The following is a 22,431-nucleotide window of genomic DNA, read 5'->3' as shown; positions in this document are numbered from 1 at the left end:
ATACGGGATGAAAAAGGCAATATCACAACAGACACTTCAGAAATACAGAAGATAATCAGAAATTACTTTGAATCCTTATACTCCAACAAAATAGAAGATAGTGAAGGTATCAATAAATTTCTTAAGTCATATGATCTGCCCAGATTGAGTCAGGAAGATATAGACAACCTAAACAGACCAATAACAATAGAGGAAATAGAAGAAACCATCAAAAGACTACCAACTAAGAAAAGCCCAGGACCGGACGGGTATACAGCAGAGTTTTACAAAACCTTTAAAGGGGAACTAACACCAATACTTTTCAAGCTATTTCAGGAAATAGAAAAAGAGGGAGAACTTCCAAAGACATTCTACAAGGCCAACATCACCCTGATACCTAAACCAGACAGAGACACTTCAAGGAAAGAAAACTACAGACCAATATCTCTAATGAACCTAGATGCAAAAATCCTCAATAAAATTCTGGCGAATCGGATTCAAAATCGCATCAAAAAAATTATACACCATGATCAAGTAGGATTCATCCCTGGGATGCAAGGCTGGTTCAATATACGAAAATCAATAAATGTTATACACCACATCAATAGACTTAAAAATAAGAACCATATGATCATCTCGATAGATGCAGAAAAAGCATTCGACAAAGTACAGCATCCCTTTATGTTCAAAACTCTAGAAAAATTAGGGATAACAGGATCATACCTCAACATTGTTAAAGCAATCTATGATAAGCCACAGGCCAGCATCATTCTGAATGGAGAAAAATTGAAGGCATTCCCTCTAAGATCTGGTACAAGACAGGGATGCCCTCTCTCACCACTTCTGTTCAACATAGTCCTCGAAACACTGGCCAGAGCAATTAGACAGACGAAAGAAATTAAAGACATAAAAATAGGAAAAGAAGAACTTAAATTATCACTATTTGCAGATGATATGATTCTATACCTAACAGACCCAAAAGGGTCTACAAAGAAACTATTAGAGTTAATAAATGAATTCAGCAAAGTGGCAGGATATAAAATCAACACACATAAATCAAATGCATTCCTGTATATCAGCGACAAATCCTCTGAAACGGAAATGAGGACAACTACTCCATTCACAATATCCCCCCAAAAAATAAAATACCTGGGAATCAACCTAACAAAAGAGGTGAAAGACCTATACAAGGAAAACTACAGAACCCTAAAAAGAGACATAGAAGAAGACCTCAGAAGATGGAAAAATATACCCTGTTCATGGATAGGCAGAACTAACATCATCAAAATGGCGATATTACCAAAAGTTCTCTATAAGTTCAATGCTATCCCAATCAGAATCCCAACAGCATTTCTTGTAGAAATAGATAAAACAATCAGGAAATTCATATGGAATAATAAAAGACCCAGAATAGCAAAAACAATGCTAAGCAGGAAGTGTGAATCAGGTGGTATAGCGATACCAGACTTCAAACTATACTACAGAGCAATAGTCGCAAAAACAGCATGGTACTGGTACCAAAACAGGCGAGTGGACCAATGGTACAGAATAGAAGACACAGTAACCAATCCACAAAACTACAACTATCTTATATTTGATAAAGGGGCTAAAAGCATGCAATGGAGGAAGGATAGCATCTTCAACAAATGGTGCTGGGAAAACTGGAAATCCATTTGCATCAAAATGAAACTGAATCCCTTTCTCTCGCCATGCACAAAAGTTAACTCAAAATGGATTAAGGAGCTCGATATTAAATCAGAGACACGGCGTCTGATAGAAGAGAAAGTCGGCTATGATCTACATACTGTGGGGTCAGGCTCCAAATTCCTCAATAGGACACCCATAGCGCAAGAGTTAACAACCAGAATCAACAAATGGGACTTACTCAAACTAAAAAGTTTTTTCTCAACAAAAGAAACAATAAGAGAGATAAACAGGGAGCCTACATCCTGGGAACAAATCTTTACCCCACACACTTCAGATAGAGCCCTAATATCCAGAGTATACAAAGAACTCAAAAAATTAGATAATAAGAAAACAAATAACCCAATCAACAAATGGGCCAAGGACCTGAACAGACTCTTCTCAGAGGAGGACATACAATCAATCAACAAGTACATGAAAAAATGCTCACCATCGCTAGCAGTCAGAGAAATGCAAATCAAAACCACCCTAAGATACCATCTCACTCCAGTAAGATTGGCAGCCATTAAGAAGTCCAACAACAACAAGTGCTGGCGAGGATGCGGGGAAATGGGTACACTTGTTCATTGTTGGTGGGACTGCAAAATGGTGCAGCCAATTTGGAAAGCAGTGTGGAGATTTCTTGGAAAGCTGGGAATGGAACCACCATTTGACCCAGCTATTCCCCTTCTCGGTCTATTCCCTAAAGACCTAACAAGAGCATGCTACAGGGATACTGCTACATTGATGTTCATAGCAGCACAATTCACGATAGCAAGATTGTGGAACCAACCTAGAAGCCCTTCAATAGATGAATGGATTAAAAAAATGTGGCATCTATACACAATGGAGTATTACTCTGCATTAAGAAATGACAAAATCATAGAATTTGGAGGGAAATGGATGGCATTAGAGCAGATTATGCTAAGTGAAGCTAGCCAATCCTTAAAAAACAAATGCCAAATGTCTTCTTTGATATAAGGGGAGTAACCAAGGACAGGGTAGAGAGGAAGAGCTGGAGAAGAAGATTAACATTAAACAGGGATGATAGGCGGGAGGGAAAGGGAGAGTTAAGGGAAATTGCATGGAATTGGAAGGTGAGCCTCAGGGTTATACACAATTACATATAAGAGGAAAGGAGTAGTAGGATAAAAATTATATAAGTGGAAGAAACGATTTTTAGTAGAGGGGGTGGAGAGAGAGAAGGGGAGGGGAGGGGAGGGGAGGGGAGGGGGGATAGTGGAGAATGGGATAGACAGCAGAATACATCAGTCACTAAAAAGGCAATTTATAAATCAATGGAAATGTAACTGATGTGACACAGCAATCTGTATACGGGGTAAAAATGGGAGTTCATAACCCACTTGAATCAATCTGTGAAATATGGTATATTAAGAACTATGTAATGTTTTGAACAACCAACAATAAAATATTATAAAAAAAAAAAAGAGTCAACAATACACAAGTCATCTTTTAACAAATGGTGCTGGAATAATTAGGTATCTACAAGTAAAGGGTTAATTCAAACTTCATATCATACATAACTCAATGAATCACAGACCTTATAGTTTTTACTGACATATAAGAGAAAACTATACAATTTTTACAGGAAAACATAAGAGAAAATCTTTGTTATCTCAGAGTAGTTTAAGATTTCTTAGATAAAGTACAATTCATACAAGAAAAAGTTGATGAACTGGACTTCATCAAAATTTAGAAGTTTTGCACTTCAAAAGATACCAGCAAGAAAATTATTTTAAAAGTCATAAATGGTAGAAAATATTTGCAAAGCATGTTTCTGATAAGGAATTTATCTCCGAAATACATAAAGAATGCTTATAATTCAACGTAAGAAAACAACCCATTTTTTGAAATATGCAAAGTATTTAAAAAAATTTTTTTTCACTAAAGAAGACACATAAACCAGACATTAGTGATGTGCACTTGTAGCCCCAGCTACTTAGGAGGCTGAGGAAGATCACTTGAGCCCAGAAGTTTGAGGCCCACCTGATCCCATCTAATATATATATATATATATATATATATATATATATATGTCCAACACACACATTAAAAAGATGTTTAACATTGGGGCTGGGATTGTGGCTTAGCAGTAGAGCACTCACTTAGCTTGTGCAAAGCCCATGGTTCCATTCTCAGCACCCCCTTAAAAATAAATAAATAAATAATAAAGGTATTGTGTCCAACTACAATTAAAAAATATGTTTAATAAAAATATGCTTAGGGGCTGGGTCTGTAGCTCAGTGGCAGAGCAATTGTCTAGCATGTGTGAGGCACTGGGTTCAATCCTCAGCACCACATAAAAATAAACAAATAAAATAAAGGCATTCTATCCATCTACAACTACAAAAAAATTTTAAAAAAGAGATGCTTAATATAATTTGTCACTAGGAGAATGCAAATTGTAACCAAAATGAGATACCACAGCACACTACCATTTAAATGACTAGAATCCCAAAGGCAGACAATGGTGATTGTTAACTAGGACATAGAGAAACCAGAACCCTCATACATTATAGGTGAAAATGTAAAATGGTACTACTACTTTGGAAAAGAGATAGTTTTTTAAAAGTTAAACATAAATTAACAATAATACCCAGCAATTCTACTCTAGGGTATCTATTCAATAGAAGTAAAAATATACATCCACACAAAGACTTGAATGTGAATGTTCATAGAAGTATTGTCTATAATGTCCAAAACCTGGAAACAAATGCCCATCAACTGGTGAATGGATAAACATAGTGCAGTGTGTCCCTGTGGTAGAATATTATTCATCAATAAGAAGGACTGGGGGCTGGGGTTGTGGCTCTGTGGTAGAGAGCTTGCCTGGCATGTGTGAGGCCCTTGGTTCGATTCTCAGCACTACATAAAAATAAATTAATTAAATAAAAGATCCATTGACAACTAAAAAATATTTTTTAAAAAAAGAAGGATTGAAGTACTATATATTACATACATGCAGTTTTCTCAAAAAAGATCTAATGAAAGAAGCCAGTCACAAAAAGCTATTGATTATGTTTCTGTTTATATGAATTATCCAGAATTGGCAAATATATAGAGATAGAAAGTAGATAGGTGAATTGCCAAGGGCTAGGAGAAGGGATTGGGGATGTGGGGGATGATGGAAATAGTCTAAATTTGGATTGTGATGATGGCAGTAGAACTCTGTAAATTTACAAAGAAAAAAAAGCATTGAATTGTACAGTTTAGAAGTTTTATTTTGTGGCATATAAATTATACCTCCATAAAGCTACTAAGAAAGAATATAAAACATTAAAAAGCAAAGTTAACAAATGCTCATATCGAAAAATACTGGATTAAAAAAAGAACAAGGTTAAAACTGATTTTTCTGACAGGGTAAAAGCAAATAAATCATGGGGCTATATAACTTAATATTCCCTTTAAAGAAAAGAGAGAGAGAGAGAGAGAGAGAGAGAGCAAAACTTCTTCCAGAAAAAAAAAAATTTCCTGGCTTTGATCTTTAACAAACAATAAGAAAAAATATCCCAGGTAGATCGGAAGTTCAGAAGATGGCGGCGGGAAGTGAGTGAGCCGCTCCGTGCTCCTCGCCGCCGTGCCCGCAGCATGTGTTGCCGCGTCTTAAAAGAAAAACTAAAGATCATTAAAGGAGATCTGTCGACAAACACTAAGCACCGTGGCAAGAAAGGGGCCTAGGTGGAGTGAATCCATCACGACTCCAGCCAAGGTGGAGTGAGTCCGTCACGATTCCAGCGCGAGCAGTAAGGCTGCAGCCCCCGAGCTGCCCGGCTCTCTCGGCCCCTTTTCCTTCTCCACTCCGCCTTCCCGCTTTGCTTCTCCCCCGCCATCTCTCCTTCCACGCTCACTCCCTAAATCTAGATCTCAATTTCTTTCCCCCGACCCGCCCGGTCTCTCACGTGCTCAGACACCCCGCGTGGGCCCCGCGGGGCTGCCTCCCCTCCCCCAGCCCGCACCCCCTCCCCGGGGGTTCCGACGGCTGCACCTGGGCCGCGGCCGCTGCCGCCACTTCCTGTGTGAGTAAGCCACCGACCCGCTGAGTAAAATGGAACAGCTGATGAGTGACAATTTAAAATCTAAGTGATCCAAAATGGCGGCGGACGCAGAGAGATCAAGTCTCTAACCCCTTCAGCTGCACGGGCATAGGGAGAAGTAAACTATCAAAATGCTGTTTGCTCAGGACCACTAGGCAATGTAGAGCTGAAGTGGATCCAGGGCGAACACTCTGGCCTTCTCAGAACACACCGAGCCCAGATTGGCTGCATTCTAGCTCCGGTTCCCCTGCTTCTCGTGACTCAGCACTAATGATCCTGCTGAAATAACTAGTCAGCCCACCTGAACTCACAGAGGTAAAGGCCAACTGAGCACAACAGCCAGACCGAGGGAATCTGGAGTGACGCGAGACTAGCGGTGCAGAACTCCCGGCTACCGCTCCCACCAGTGCTGACAACAGAGGTCCCTTACACCAGCTACCAGGGGAGTTGCTACCTGAGGGCAAACAAATTTGCTGGGGGTCCTCAGCCCCAAGCTCTACAAACTTAGGGTCTGAGGGAGAAAAACAGAAAGGGTGTGCCCAGGCATCCATGAAAACAAGGCTCCCAGGAGCAGCAGACCTGGCGTGTAGCCAGTATTGGGGTGAGTGTCACAGGTGAGCGGGGCCTGGCTTGAGGAAACACAAGAGAAGGCCCTAGGCACTCAGGACTGGAGACCCGCACAGTCTGGGAGGAAGAGCTGATGCACAGTGATTGGATCCCACCTATCAAGAAGAGAAGCTTGGCCCAGTGGGCATAGCTCCACCTACTGGAAGAGAAGTTAATCGAGCTCTATGACTGCATTTATTATTATTAATTTTTTTATGATTATTATTAGTATTTTTTTATTTTATTTTCATTTTTTGTTGTTGATGTTGTTGTTGTTCTTTAACTTTTTTATTAATGGTTTCAATTTTTTTTAATCCTTTTTATTTTATTATTATTACTACTATTTTTTAAACTTTAATTTCCATTTTTTTATTATCATTATAATTTTTTTTGGTTTTAAATTTTTGTTTTTTTGTTTTTTCTTTCTTTCTTTTCACTTTTTTCTTTTGTCTTTTCATTTTTTTTTCAATTTTCTTATTCCCCCTTCCTTGAATTCTACCTGCCTACACTCATTCTCTTTAGTGACTTCTTCCCTTCCCTTCTAATATCTCTTCTCCCAAGCATCAAATAAATTTATAAGAGTAAACAGTAACTCAGCAGTCAAACAGAACAAGAAGTAACATGAGCATTAAAAAGCAAGGAAGAAAAGGAGTACAAACAATGAAGGACAGCCTAAATATTCAGGAGGACCTAGAGTCATCAGAAAAATGGCCATATAAAGAATTCAAGGAATACCTTAGACAGATGGAAAGGAACCTTAAAGATCACATTGAAAATGAATTACATAAACAGATAAAAGAAGAAGTTAAGCATCTTTATCAGGAGATAGAGATTATAAAAAAAATCAAAACAATAATTCTAGAAATGAAGGAAACGATAAACCAAGTTAAAAACTCAATTGAGAGTATCACTAACAGAGTGGAACAAGTAGAAGCCAAAACGTCGGATAATGAAGACAAAATATATCATCTTGAAAAGAGTCTAGCCAACTCAGATAGACTGGTAAAAAATCACGAGAAAAACATCCAAGAGATTTGGGATAACATAAAAAAACCAAACTTACGAGTCATCAGGATAGAGGAAGGCACAGAGATTCATGCCAAGGGAATGAGTAACTTGCTGAAGGAAATAATTACAGAAAACTTTCCAGAAATAAAAAAGGAAACAGATATACAAATTGTAGATGCATACAGGACACCGAGCACACAAAATCACAGTAGACCAACGCCAAGACACATTGTTATGAAGATATCCAATATACAGAACACAGAGAAAATATTAAAAGCTACAAGAGAAAGGAGGCAGACCACATTTAGGGGTAAACCAATAAGGTTAACAACGGATTTTTCATCACAGACGCTAAAAGCGAGAAGATCCTGGAACAACGTATTTCAAACACTGAAAGACAATGGATGCCAACCAAGAATTCTGTATCCAGCAAAATTAAGCTTCAGGTACGACAACTAAATAAAAATCTTTCATGATAAACAAAAGCTAAAAGAATTTGCAGCCAGAAAACCAGCATTGCAAAGCGTCTTGAGCAAAACACTACACGAGGAAGAAATGAAAAACAATAACCAAAACCATGAGTGGGAAGTGCCTCGGTAATGACAGAGGACAGGGGGGAAAGCTAATCATGGAGAAACAAACTAAATTAGGAAAAAAAGAGATAAATAATCAAACATGGCAGGAAGTACAAACCATATATCAATAGTAACTCTAAACGTTAATGGCTTAAACTCTCCAATAAAGCGACATAGGCTGGTAACATGGAATAAAAAAACAAATCCAACAATATGCTGCCTCCAGGAGACACATCTGATTGGAAAAGACATACACAGGCTCAAGGTGAAAGGTTGGGAAAAAATATACCACGCACATGGTCCTCGTAAGCAAGCAGGGGTGGCCATTCTCATATCGAATAAAATCGACTTCAAGACTAAGTTAATCAAAAGGGATAAGGAAGGACATTATATACTGTTAAAGGGAACCATTCACCAACAAGACATAACAATTATCAGTATTTATGCACCAAATAATGGCGCTGCGACGTTCATAAAACAAACTCTCCTCAAGTTCAAGAATCAAATAGACCACAACACAATAATTATGGGTGACTTCAACACACCTCTCTCACCATTGGACAGATCCTCCAAACAAAAGTTGAATAAAGAAACTATTGATATCAAATCACAATCAATAACCTAGACTTAACTGACATATATAGAATATATCAACCATCATCAAGTGGATATGCTTTTTTCTCAGCAGCACATAGATCCTTCTCAAAAATAGACCATATATTATGCCATAGGGCAACCCTCAGTAAATATAAAGGAGTGGAGATAATACCATGCATTTTATCAGATCATAATGGAATGAAACTGGAAATCAATGATAAAAGAAGGAAGGAAAAATCCTACATCACGTGGAAAATGAACAATATGTTACTGAATGATCAATGGGTTACAGAAGACATAAAGGAGGAAATCAAAAAATTCTTAGAGATAAATGAAAATACAGACACAACATATCGGAATCTATGGGACCAATGAAAGCAGTTTTAAGAGGGAAATTCATCGCCTGGAGGTCATTCCTCAAAAAAAGGGAAAACCAACAAATAAATGAGCTCACACTTCATCTCAAAGCCCTAGAAAAGGAAGAGCAAAACAACAGCAAATGTAGCAGAAGGCAAGAAATAATTAAAATCAGAGCAGAAATCAACGAAATTGAAACAAAAGAAACTATTGAAAAAATTAACAAAACAAAAAGTTGGTTCTTTGAAAAAATAAATAAGATCGACAGACCCTTAGCCATGCTAACGAAGAGAAGAAGAGAGAGAACTCAAATTACTAACATACGAGATGAAAAAGGCAATATCACAACAGATGCTACACAAATACAGAAGACAATTAGAAATTATTTTGAAAACCTATATTCCAATAAAATAGAATATAGTGAAGACATTGATAAATTTCTTAGGTCATATGATTTGCCCAGACTGAGTCAGGAGGATACACACAATTTAAACAGACCAATATCAATGGATGAAATAGAAGAAGCAATCAAAAGACTACCAACCAAGAAAAGCCCAGGACCGGATGGGTACACAGCGGAGTTTTACAAAACCTTTAAAGAAGAATTAATACCAATATTTTTCAAGTTATTTCAGGAAATAGAAAAATAGGGAGCTCTTCCAAATTCATTCTATGAGGCCAACATCACCCTGATTCCGAAACCAGCCAAAGACACCTCAAAGAAAGAAAACTACAGACCAATATCTCTGATGAACCTAGATGCAAAAATCCTCAATAAAATTCTGGCAAATCGGGTACAAAGGCACATCAAAAAAATTGTGCACCATGATCAAGTAGGTATTCATCCCTGGGATGCAAGGATGGTTCAATATACAGAAATCAATAAATGTTATTCACCACATCAATAGACTTAAAGATAAGAACCATATGATCATCTCGATAGAGGCAGAAAAAGCATTTGACAAAGTACAGCATCCCTTTATGTTCAAAACACTAGAAAAACTAGGGATAACAGGAACTTACCTTGACATTGTAAAAGCTATCTATGCTAAGCCTCAGGCTAGCATCATTCTGAATGGAGAAAAATTGAAGGCATTCCCTCTAAAATCTGGAACAAGACAGGGATGCCCCCTATCACCACTTCTATTCAGTATAGTTCTCGAAACACTGGCCAGAGCAATTAGACAGACGAAAGAAATTAAAGGCATAAAAATAGGAAAAGAAGAACTTAAATTATCACTATTTGTGGATGACATGATTCTATACTTAGAAGACCCAAAAGGGTCTACAAAAAAACTACTAGAACTAATAAATGAATTCAGCAAAGTGGCAGGATATAAAATCAACACACATAAATCAAAGGCATTCCTGTATATCAGCGACAAAACATCTGAAACGGAAATGAGGAAAAACACTCCATTCACAATATCCTCAAAAAAAATAAAATACTTGGGAATCAACCTAACAAAAGAGGTGAAAGACTTATACAATGAAAACTACAGAACCCTAAACAGAGAAATAGAAGAGGATCTTAGAAGATGGAAAAATATACCCTGTTCATGGATAGGGAGAACTAACATCATCAAAATGGCGATATTACCAAAAGTTCTCTATAGGTTTAATGCAATGCCAATCAAAATCCCAAGGGCATTTCTTGTACAAATAGATAAAGCAATCATGAAATTCATATGGAAAAATAAAAGACCCAGAATAGCAAAAACAATGCTAAGCAGGAAGTGTGAATCAGGTGGTATAGCGATACCAGATTTCAAACTATATTACAGAGCAATATTAACAAAAACAGCATGGTACTGGTACCAAAACAGGCGGGTGGACCAATGATACAGAATAGAGGACACAGAGATTAATCCACATAGCTACAACTATCTTATATTTGATAAAGGAGCTAAAAGCATGCAATGGAGGAAGGATAGCATCTTCAACAAATGGTGTTGGGAAAACTAGAAATCCATATGCAACAAAATGAAACTGAATCCCCTCCTCTCACCATGCACAAAAGTCAACTCAAAGTGGATCAAGGAGCTTGATATCAAATCAGAGACTCTGTGTCTGACAGAAGAAAAAGTTGGCTCTGATCTACATATTGTGGGGTCGGGCTCCAAATTCCTTAATAGGACACCCATAGCACAAGAGTTAATAACAAGAATAAACAAATGGGATTTTCTTAAACTGAAAAGTTTTTTCTCAGCAAGAGAAACAATAAGAGAGGTAAATAGGGAGCCTACATCATGGGAAAAAATTTTTACTCCTCACACTTCAGATAGAGCCCTAATATCCAGAGTATACAAAGAACTCAAAAAATTAGACAATAAGAAAACAAATAACCCAATCAACAAATGGGCCAAGGACATGAACAAACACTTCACAGAGGAGGACATACAATCAATCAACAAATACATGAAAAAATGCTCACCATCTCTAGCAGTCAAGGAAATGCAAATCAAAACCACCCTAAGATACCATCTCACCCCAGTAAGATTGGCAGCCATGATGAAGTCAAACAACAACGGGTGCTGGCGAGGATGTGGGGAAAAGGGTACTCTTGTACATTGCTGGTGGGACTGCAAACGGGTGCGGCCAATTTGGAAAGCAGTTTGGAGATTCCTGGGAAAGCTGCGAATGGAACCACCATTTGACCCAGCTATTGCCCTTCTTGGACTATTCCCTGAAGACCTTAAAAGAGCACACTACAGGGATACTGCCACATTGATGTTCATAGCAGCACAATTCACAATAGCTAGACTGTGGAATCATCCCAGATGCCCTTCAATAGATGAATGGATAAAAAAAATGTGGCATTTACACACCATGGAGTATTACACAGCACTAAAAAATGACAAAATCATGGAATTTGCAGGGAAATGGATGGCACTAGAGCAGATTATGCTTAGTGAAGCTAGCCAATCCCTAAAAAACAAATACCAAATGTCTTCTTTGATATAATGAGAGCAACTAAGAACAGAGCAGGGAGGAAGAGCAGGAAGAAAAGATTAACATTAAACAGAGACGAGAGGTGGGAGGGAAAGGGAGAGAGAAGGGAAATTGCATGGAAATGGAGGGAGACCCTCATTGTTATACAAAATTACATATAAGAGGTTGTGAGGGGAACGGGATAATAAACATGGAGGGAAATGAATTACAGTAGATGGGGTAGAGAGAGAAGATGGGAGGGGAGGGGAGGGGAATAGTAGAGGATAGGAAAGGCAGCAGAATACAACAGTCACTAATATGGCAGTATGTAAAAATGTGATGTGTAACCGATGTGATTCTGCAATCTGTATTTGGGATAAAAATGGGAGTTCATAACCCACTTGATTCTAATGTATGAAATATGATATGTCAAGAGCTTTTTAATGTTGTGAACATCCAATAAATAAAAAGGGAAAAAAAATCCCAGGTTGTTCTATCCATTGGAGAGCCTCTATTAATGTTGAGAGAATGTTGTTAGGTCTTAATTAGGGCCCAGAATTTTCTATTGCATCAGAGCAACATACTGTGGAATTGAGTTCAGAGTACAATGACTTAATACCAGGAAAGCGCTCAGAGACACTAAAGAAATGAGTGTTTAGCATGGCTCTCTGGTTATATTTCTCACATTATCGTTTTTCTCATCCAGAATTTAATGGTTTTCTACAGAAAACCAAACAAAAGTTTGAGGTTACCAGTGAATTTGTATCTTCATACTTAATTGAGATCATCGTGTCAAAACTCCAGACATGGAGAACATTAAGGAAATGAGAGTCTGATTTATGCTCTTGCCTTGTAGTGTGGCCTTAAACATAGATTGGGCTGAGAATAAGACTGTCCTCAAAAGAGCAGCTTTGAATCTGTTCCCAAGACACTAACAAAAGCAGTGAAGCCCCCAAGCTTCTGCACTTAGAGCATATAGGAGGTACCTTGGCCTGAAAGATTTTTAGGTTAGAAGCTAGTCACACTTTTCATCTGCCAATTATGACCTTTAATATGAGTGCCATTATCTTGGGGCAGAATTGAACTTCTGTGGCTCTAGTAGGTTGTGTTGGTTTGTGTTGGTTCCAAAATATATACCACTACCACAGAATCCAATAGAGCTGTGCAGCTCAATCTAACAAAACACATCCTAAAAATGGCTTGATCCTGAGCCACTGCTCCTGACAGAAGACCATGTCATCGGCACAGAAAATAGTGAATACCTTCCTGAAGAGACGTAACATCTGACTCATCTAAAAACTGACACAGGCACCATAAATTAAAATTAAAGAACAGAGAAAGTCACCATTACCGCTACTTAAAATTGAAATTAACCTCAAAGAGTCCACTATTTCACAACAGAGATTGTGACAGAATCAGTGGAGAAAAATAAAAAGGCCTAATGAGACCCTACCACGTTGCTTAAAATACATATCACAAAAAAAATTTAAATATTCTTTCAACAGCAACTAAAACTATAATGCACTAATAAAAACATTTTTTAAAAATCTGACTAAAGGGCCTGGAGTTGTGGCTCAGTGATAGAGCACTCACCTAGCACATTTGGGCCCAGGGTTCGATCCTCAGAATCACATAAAAATAAATAAAATAAAGGTATTGTATCCAACTACAACTAAAAAATAAATATTTTTTAAAAACTGACTAAAACTGGGCAAAGGATTTGAATAGACATTTCTCTAAAGAAAATGCACCAATGGTCAATGAGCACGGAAAAATGTTCAATATCAGTAAACTTAGGAAAATGCAAGTGAAAAACACAATGGAATACCATTCCACACCCATTAGGAAGGCTAATGTCATAAAAATAGAAAATAACAAGTTTGGGTATGGAGACGGAGAAATTGAAACCCTTGTGTATGGCTGGAAAGAATATAAAATGGTGCAGTCACCTTGGAAAAACAGTATGATGGTTCCCTTGAATATCAAAACTAGTTACCATATTATCTAGCAATTTCACTTCTGAATATATAGCCTAAAGAATTGAAAGCAGAGACTCAAACAGATATTTGTACATCCATTTTCATACGGCATTATTCACAATAGACTAAAATTGGGACACATCCTTTGTATCCATCAACAGATGACTGGATAAACAAAATGTGGCATACACATACAGTGGGAATTTTATTCAGCCTTAAAAAGGAAGGGAGTTCTGAGACATGCCACAACATGCATGAACTTTGAGGACCTTACACTAAATGAAATAATACAAATGCTGTATAATACCACTTATATAAAGTCCCTACTTTTTATCAAATTCCTACAACAAAAAAGTAGAATGGTGGTTGCCAGAAGTTAGGATAAGAAGGAATGGGGAGGTTGTTTCAGGTTTACAAGATAAAAAGAGTTCTGGAGATTGCATGAAAACGTGAATATACTTAGTATTACTTAACTATGCATTTAAGATGGTAGAGTTTATGTACATCTTATCATACATAAAATTGTTTATTTTTAAAATTTCAGGGCCTGGGGATGTAGCTCAGTGGTAAAACACTTTCCTGGTGCATGTGAGGCCCTGGGATCAATCTCAGAATTGCAGAGGAAAAAAAAGAAGAATTATTATTTTAGGCCATATCACAATTTAGAATTTTTTAATGTTCTTAATCAGTTTTTCCACTAGGTGAATCATCCTGTCAACTCACAATCACAGTTGCCAACCAGCAACTGTGAGCAAAGACTGCCTGATTTCTAATGGGATTTTGAACCAAGTGAGCCAGACCTATGCCTTTCTAAGAAGAAAGCTGATGTTGAGCTGCTTCTGGTAGCTCTTGCATACTATATTTGAATCCATCTTTCAGTGCCTCTACCATATCTTTCCCAGGCTTGAGCTTTGAGAGGTGAAAACAGATCAAGGACATCTACAGAATGCATCAACCAATAGCTAAAATATACTTTTTTTAGATGTTTGTGAAACTTTCTCCAAGATAGATCAGATTTTAGGCCCTAAAACAAGTCCTAAAAAAGTTCAAATACTGGGTTGGGGATGTGGCTCAAGCGGTAGCGCGCTCGCCTGGCATGCGTGCGGCCCGGGTTCGATCCTCAGCACCACATACAAACAAAGATGTTGTGTCCGCTGAAAACTAAAATAAATAAATAAATATTTAAAAAAGTTCAAATACTTACTTGGATATTATTGGATTATAATACAATGAAATTAGAAATCAACAAGAAAAACTTTAAAAACTATACAGACACATGAAGATGGAATAATACACTTTTGCAGGGAAGGGGGTACCAGGGATTAATTGAGTGGCACTGAACCACGGAGTCACATCCCCAGCCCTATTTTGTATTTTATTTAGAGACAGGTACCTCACTTTTGCTGAGGCTGGCTTTGAATTCACGATCCTCCTGCCTCTGCCTCCCAAGCTGCTGGGATTATAGGCGTCCACCACCACACCCAGCTGAATAATATACTTTTAATGTTGAATGGATGATCAAAGAAATGAGAGGAGAAATCTAAAAATTCTTAGAGTCCAACAAGATAGAAATGCAACATACCATAACCTATGGGACACAGCAAAGGCAGTTCTAAGAAGAAAGTTTATAGATAGGAATGCTCAAAAAAAAAATCAGAAAGATCCCAAATATCCTAATGCTGCATCTCAGTCTTAGAAAAACAAGAAAATTCTTCCCAAAGCCAATACAAGGAAAGAAATAATAAAGATTATCAGAGCTGAAATTAATGAATAGAGAACAATAGAACAATACAAAGGACCAATAAAATAAAGAGTGGGTTCTTTGAAAAGATGAACAAGATTGATAAACCCTTAGCCAAAAAGATGTTGGCAAAAAAAGATGTTGCAGTAGATACCACTAAAATCCACAGCTTCATTAGGGACAATTTTGCCAACTTATATTCTAATAAATTAGAAAATCTAGAAGAAATGGATAAATCTTGGGACACATACCACCGAACAAAATTGAACCAAGAAGATATAAAACCTAAACAGATCAGTCACAAGCAATGTGATAGAATCACTAATAAAAAGCCTACCAACAAGGAAAAGCCCAGGACCAGATGGATTCATAGCTGAACTCTACCAGATCTTTAACGAATTAATGCCAATGCTTCCCAAATTATCCCATTAAATAGAAGGGGAGGGAACAGTACCAGACTAATGCTATGAAGCCAGTATCAACCTAAACACAAAACCACATAAAGACATCTTAAGGGAAGAAAACGAAAACTACAGACCAGTATATTTTATGAATATAGGTGAAGAATCCTCAATAAATTATTAGCCAATGGAAATAAAACCACATTAAAAAGGTCATACACCATGATCAAGTTGGTTTCATTCCTAGGATGCAAGGATGGTTCAATATATGCAAATCAATAAATGTAATTACATTACATAATTACAACCAAGGACAAAAATCACGTGATTTTTTTCAATTAAAAAAAAAAGTCTGACAAAATTCAGCAGTCCTTCATGATAAAAACCCTGAAGAAACTAGGAATAAAAGGAACTTGCCTCAACATCATAAATACTACATATATCCACTCAAAACCAACATTGTACTGAATGGGGGGAAACAAAAAGCATTTCTCCTAAAATCAATACAAGGCAAGGATGTCCACTATCACAACTCATAGTCAATACAGTACGTGAAGATTTAACCACAGCAACTGGACAAAAGAAATAAAAAGGATACAAACAGAAAAGGATGAAGTGAAATTATCCTTGTTTGTACATTAAATGATCCTATATTTAGAAAACCCTAAGAGTTTCATCAGAACTTCTAATGTTGATTAAAAAAAAATTTCAACATTATAGCAACATACAAAATCAACATAACAAATATCAACAGTTTTTATATACACCAATAATGACACTTCTGAGAAACCATGAGACAATTCCACTCATAATAGTTTCTTAAAAATTAAAATACTTAATGAAAGAGGTGAAGCACCTCTACAAGAAAAAATTAAAAACACTGAAAAAAAATTAGAAAAGTTGCCATAAAATGAAAAATACTTCCAAGTTCATGGAGAGGCAGAGTTAATATGGTTAAAAGGTCCATATTACCAAAAGCAACCAACAGATCCCATGCAATTCCCATAAAAAATACCAATGGCATGCTTCTAGAACTAGAAAAAGCAATCCTAAAATTTATATGCAAGAACAAAAGACTTAGAATAGGCAAAGAAATCCTGAGCCAAAAGAGCAATGCTGGAAGCCTCACAACGTCAAATTATTCTACAAAGTCATAGTAACAAAGACAGCCTAGTACTGGCATCAAAACACACACAGGAACCGATAGAAAAGAAGACACAGAGAAAAACCACACACAGCTACAGTCATCTGACTCTTGACAAAGGTGCCAAAACAGACATTGGATAAAAGAGCCTCTTTTACAAGTGATATTGGGAAAACTAGACATTCACATGTAGAAGAATGAAATTATGCCTTTATCTCTCACCCTGAACAAAAGTCAACTCAAAATGGATCACAGACCTAAACCAAAAACTTGGCAACTGTTAGAATGAACCACTTCAACATATAGAACATATAACTCAGGAAATCAGAGAACGAATCAAAAAATGGGATGGCATCAAATTTAAAAAGTTTCTTCATAACAAAGGAAACAGCAGAGTGAAAAGACAACCTATAGAATGGGAGAAAATCTTTGCCAGCTACTCTTCAAACAAAGGATTAATACCCAGAATATATGAAGAACTCAAAAAACTCAACAATAAAAAACAAAAGCCCAATCAATAAACGGACAATTGAATGAACAGACACTTCTCAAAAGAAGTACGAATAGCCAAAATTATATTTTTAGAATTCAACATCTTTAGCCATAAGGAAAATGACAAAATTACACGTGAGATCCATCTTACTCTAGTTAGAATGGCAATCCTCAGGAAGACAAATAGCGATCAGTGCTGGCAAGGATGAAGGGGGAAAACAACTGTTCTACACTGTAGGTGGGGATCTAAATTAGTAAAACCACTATGGGAATCAAATGAAGGCTCCTCTAAAAGGTAAAACCAGAGCTACTATATAATCCAGCTATACCACTCCTGGGCATTTATCCAAAAGTATTTAAGTCAGCATACTATATAGTGATATATGCATACCCATGTTTAATAGCAGTGCAGTTCACAATAGCCAAGTTATGGAACCAGCCTAGGCATTCACCAACAGATGAACAGATAAGAAATGTGAGATGTATGTGTGTATATATATATATATATATATATATATATATATATATATATATAGAGAGAGAGAGAGAGAGAGAGAGTTTTTTACTCAGCCATTAAAAAAACAAAATCATGCAATTTGCAGGAGAATGGAGTGAACTGGAGAACATCAAGCTAAATGAAATAAGCCAGACTTGCAAAGTCCAGGGTAACATGTTTTCTCTCATATATATATGCAATCTTAAGAGAAAAAAAAGGAAATCCCCTAAAGGAGGATTTCATAAAAAGAGAAGGAAGACCAGTACAGAAGAAGAAAGGGATCATGGGAAGGAGGAAGACAGAGAAGGGGAGATACTGAAGAATGAAATAAACCAGAATATGTTGCATGTATGTAGGAATATATCACAATTCTCACTATTATGTATCATTATAATGCACCGATTTTAGCAATATTCATAATAGAACCTTTAGTGTCCAGACAAAAAGACAAAGATATTTAAGGAAAGCAAAAATAGTAGCCAATCAAAGGTGGATATTCAGACACAATGGGAGGAAAAAAGGAACAATGAAACAGAAAACAGTTCTGCAGTTTGCAGGAGGAAGTGTGAGGGTGGAGATAAAAGGTGATGGGAGACAGAGAGGGCCACACAGAAGGCCAAGTGCTTCCCATGCTGCCTCCACCCCAGGTTCCTCCACACATAGCACCCCTTCTCCCATTCCATGTGTCAGGAGGAAGTGAGAAAGAGAATGTCATGCCACTCCAATAGGTCCAGGGGCCTGAGAGGAGAAAGGTTTGCTAAGAAACCCTGCAACAAATGTCAGCTCTACTTCAGAGTAAATTAAAGACCATCAGGCAAACGTCCCCCATTTATATCCATGCCCTTGCCTAAACCCACATGTCTCCACACCAACAAGTCCTCTCTCCTGTTACAATGGCAATGGACTCTCTTTTTCCTCCCTGTCCAAGGTTAATCCATGCTCCGGATCCCTGCTCCATTCTTAGGAATCATCTTTTCTTCTCCTTCCTCCCCTCATCATGCACATATCCTCAGATATTGCCCATAACTTAACAAATACAAAAATAAAAACTCCTAAGCCCTATATCCCTTGGAAGACTCTCACTTCACATCTAGAATTTTCAAAATTTTAGTCCTCCATTTGTCTTGTTCTTATTGCTTCAACCAAGCAAAATCTTGCAGAGCCTGATCTAAGAGTATCCATAATCCCCCTGTCATCCAATGTAGAGACACTTTAAAGTATCATGAGGTTGCTCTGCAACACCAAATCCTGTTGACCCAGCTGTTGTCCTTGAAACAATCGCTGTCCTTTGCTACCCTTGACTCTGTGTTCTTTCTTGGTTTTCCTTCTTCCTCAGACTCCAGTAGTCATTCTCAGGTCCTCTCATTGGGAGTCCACATCACTTCTTGATCTCTAGCCCCAAAGTAAAGCACCATGCTAATACTGAACAAACCTCTAAAAATATTGATGAATAGATTTGGTTAGTCTAACACAGTGATTCTTAACCCTGGCTGCTCATTAAATTCATCAGGAACTACGACCCCTTCCAGTAGTAATTCTGATTTAATTGGTTTTGGGTGAAGCCCAGATACCAATATTTTCTAAAAGTTTCCCAGTTGCATTTGAGTGCTCACCAATAACCTTCTCACTTCATGCTAGGACTACAAGGACAGGAAATTTGCAAAAGGCAGAAGTATCATTTTAGAACTTAGCCTTTCAGTTAGATATTAAGGAGAGCTGTAGGATTCTGAGAGTACGTTTTTAAAGCCTCCTTAAAAGTTTACATTAGAAAGTTTAAAACTGTTTCATTTACAGCCCTGACAAATTTTTAATCCCAAGAGACTGTTCTCACCCTCTCAGCTAGTAGCCTAAGAAATCTAGTCATAAATTTCTTTTTGAATGAACAAGTGGCCCCATGGCTGAGAACACAAGAGGGCTCTTTCTCTCCCTTCTGAGTTAGCCAGGGTTCTTGGGAGTGTCTTTGCCCCACCCTCCCCTGGCTTCCAAGAATCAACAGGTCCTAACCCAGAGGCGCTGGCCTCTCCTCCCCCTTCTGCTTTGAGGGTGCAGAGTCTATTAGGTCCCTGCCTGGTTGAAGAACTTCTGCCTGTTACTGTTGACAAGGGAGGCACCTGTCACCGGATGGCGTGACTAAAGAGGCATATTTCACACAGAGGCAGTTTTATTTGTTTCATGTGTTTAATGATTTAACTGTGGTTGTGGTTTTGGGGGGTTGAGGGTGAAGAGGTAGGGAAGGAGTTGGTCAAAGGAGGGTTAGACAGGTAGGAACAAGACAACCATAAAAAGCTGTGAGACTCAACCACACTGAGAAACGATTCCATTCACCAGCCCACTTTTTCCTCCCATGGTTTACTATACCCCGACAACCACCTACGCGCTCACTCTAGAGGAAGAGGAAGGAAGCTCACAAGGAGGGGTAACACTTCAAAACTGCACTTAAATTGTGACTTTAGTAGCAAGATGATTTAGTCTTAAATGTCCAAACAGTGCTGGCAGAAGATTCTGGAAATCTCTTGTTGGCAGGAGACAGGAAGTCTGGATATTTCCTCTCTACCATCTTCTGAGCAAAACTTCAAAGTTTCACCAGGAAAAAGAAAAATCCTTCAAAATTCATTTTATGAAAACTCAGGCCTTTATCTGAAACACAGAGCAGCAAAACATATGGTGTCCTATATTGAAAAATGGCTTACGAACCAATTTTATGCTATTGGTGGCAAAAACCAGATTCTCCCTATTTTACATATTGGAAGAGTGGGCTAAAGAGAAGGAAAAGGGGCAACAAGGGAACAGAGGAACCCATTTGCCAAGGGCAGAAAATTGAGAGTGATTATTGCACAACACATGGCCCCCGTCCTGGTGTTTGTCACAAAGGTTGCTGTGCTTGTGACTTTGGCTTCGGTATTTGTGTCACTTCTCTACTATGAGAAAAGGGTAAAAGTTATTTCCTGTAACAGAGTGGAACTATGAGTAGGGGGTGACCACTGTGGGAAGCAGTTGTTAGAGGGCTTCCCAAAAAAACAGTGAGATCCCTACACTACATGCACTGAGAAGCAGAGTACCTGCTGCTGAGTTGTAGAGAATCAAGTCAGAGGTGCGAGATTATTATTAGGTTTTGGTTTTTTGGGTTTTTTTTTTTTTTTTGGTACCAAGGATTGAACCCTAGGGCACTTAATCATTGAGCCATGTCTCCAACCATTTTTTTTTTTTTTTTGAGACAAGGTCTCACTAAGTTGCTTAGGGCCTCACTAAGTTGCTGAGGCTGTTGCTGAGTCTGGCTTTGAACTCATGGTCCTCCTGCCTCAGCCTCTCAAGCTTCTGGAATGACAGACATGTGCCACCAAGCCCAGCTAGGCGCTGGATCTTCAAGATGTCTTTCAGATGAGACACAAATGATCACAGCAACACATTTTATTGAAACTGTCTTTCAACCTCTAAGTGATCAACAAATCTACTACATCTAAGACTTTCTTCTTCATTCCTATACAACCTTTTAAAATAAAATAAGTTTGTTGGCAAATTTTAAGGATCTATTAAATATTCTGCACAGGGATAAGTTTTCTGAAGACGAGAAAATTTATTGTGTTAGAAAATTAAATTAGAAAATTATAGAGTCATCTAATAAAGAAGAAAAAAATGGAAAAATCAGAACCCCCCCCCCCCAAATTCCTGGAAATCTTCCATTCTCCTGGATAATAACCACAGAACCTTATTCTCTGTAAAGAACCAGACTGCTCCAATATGCTGCCTGAGTTATCCCTTAGCTGACTCATATTTGCTCAAGGGTTGGGAGGGCAAAATTCGAGTGAGGAGTGAGGTATTTGTTGGGTTTCAGCCACACTTACAAACTTAGCCGAGCTCACGCTCCTTGTGGGTTTTGCAGCTGGTTGCCTCTCCTGGGTGATTAATGCAGCTCCACAGAAACATTCTGTTCTCTCCTCCTACGACTACCCAGGGCAAGTACCGCTGGTTCTTGGCCAGAGGTGAGAGGAAAGATCAGTGTAAAGAAGATGATTTCTTTTTTCTTTTTAGTTGTAGTTGGACACAATATTTTTATTTATTTATTTTTATTTGGTGCTGAGATTTGAACCCAGGGCCTTGAATGGGCTAAGTGAGCATTCTACCGCTGAGCCACAACCCCAGCCCCAAGAAGATGTATTTGTGATAAAAGATGATGAAGACCTTATGCCTTACTCAAAGTAGAATCCCTGAATTAAGAACTCTCAGACCTGGGCTGCACCCGAACGTAAGTTCCCTTGTCAGATCAGTGTTCTTGCTGGGGAAAAAGGAACTTGAAATCTTGGCTTTCCCAGGCTTGTTGTGGACCACAACCCAGGCTCCACACAGCCTTCAGGACTTCCTAAGTGACATCCTAATCCTGGGTCTTCCT

Source organism: Spermophilus citellus (assembly GCF_964194105.1).
Source record: "Spermophilus citellus genome assembly, chromosome: 7".
Taxonomy (NCBI): Eukaryota; Metazoa; Chordata; class Mammalia; order Rodentia; family Sciuridae; genus Spermophilus; species Spermophilus citellus.
This window is presented reverse-complemented; position numbering follows the sequence as displayed.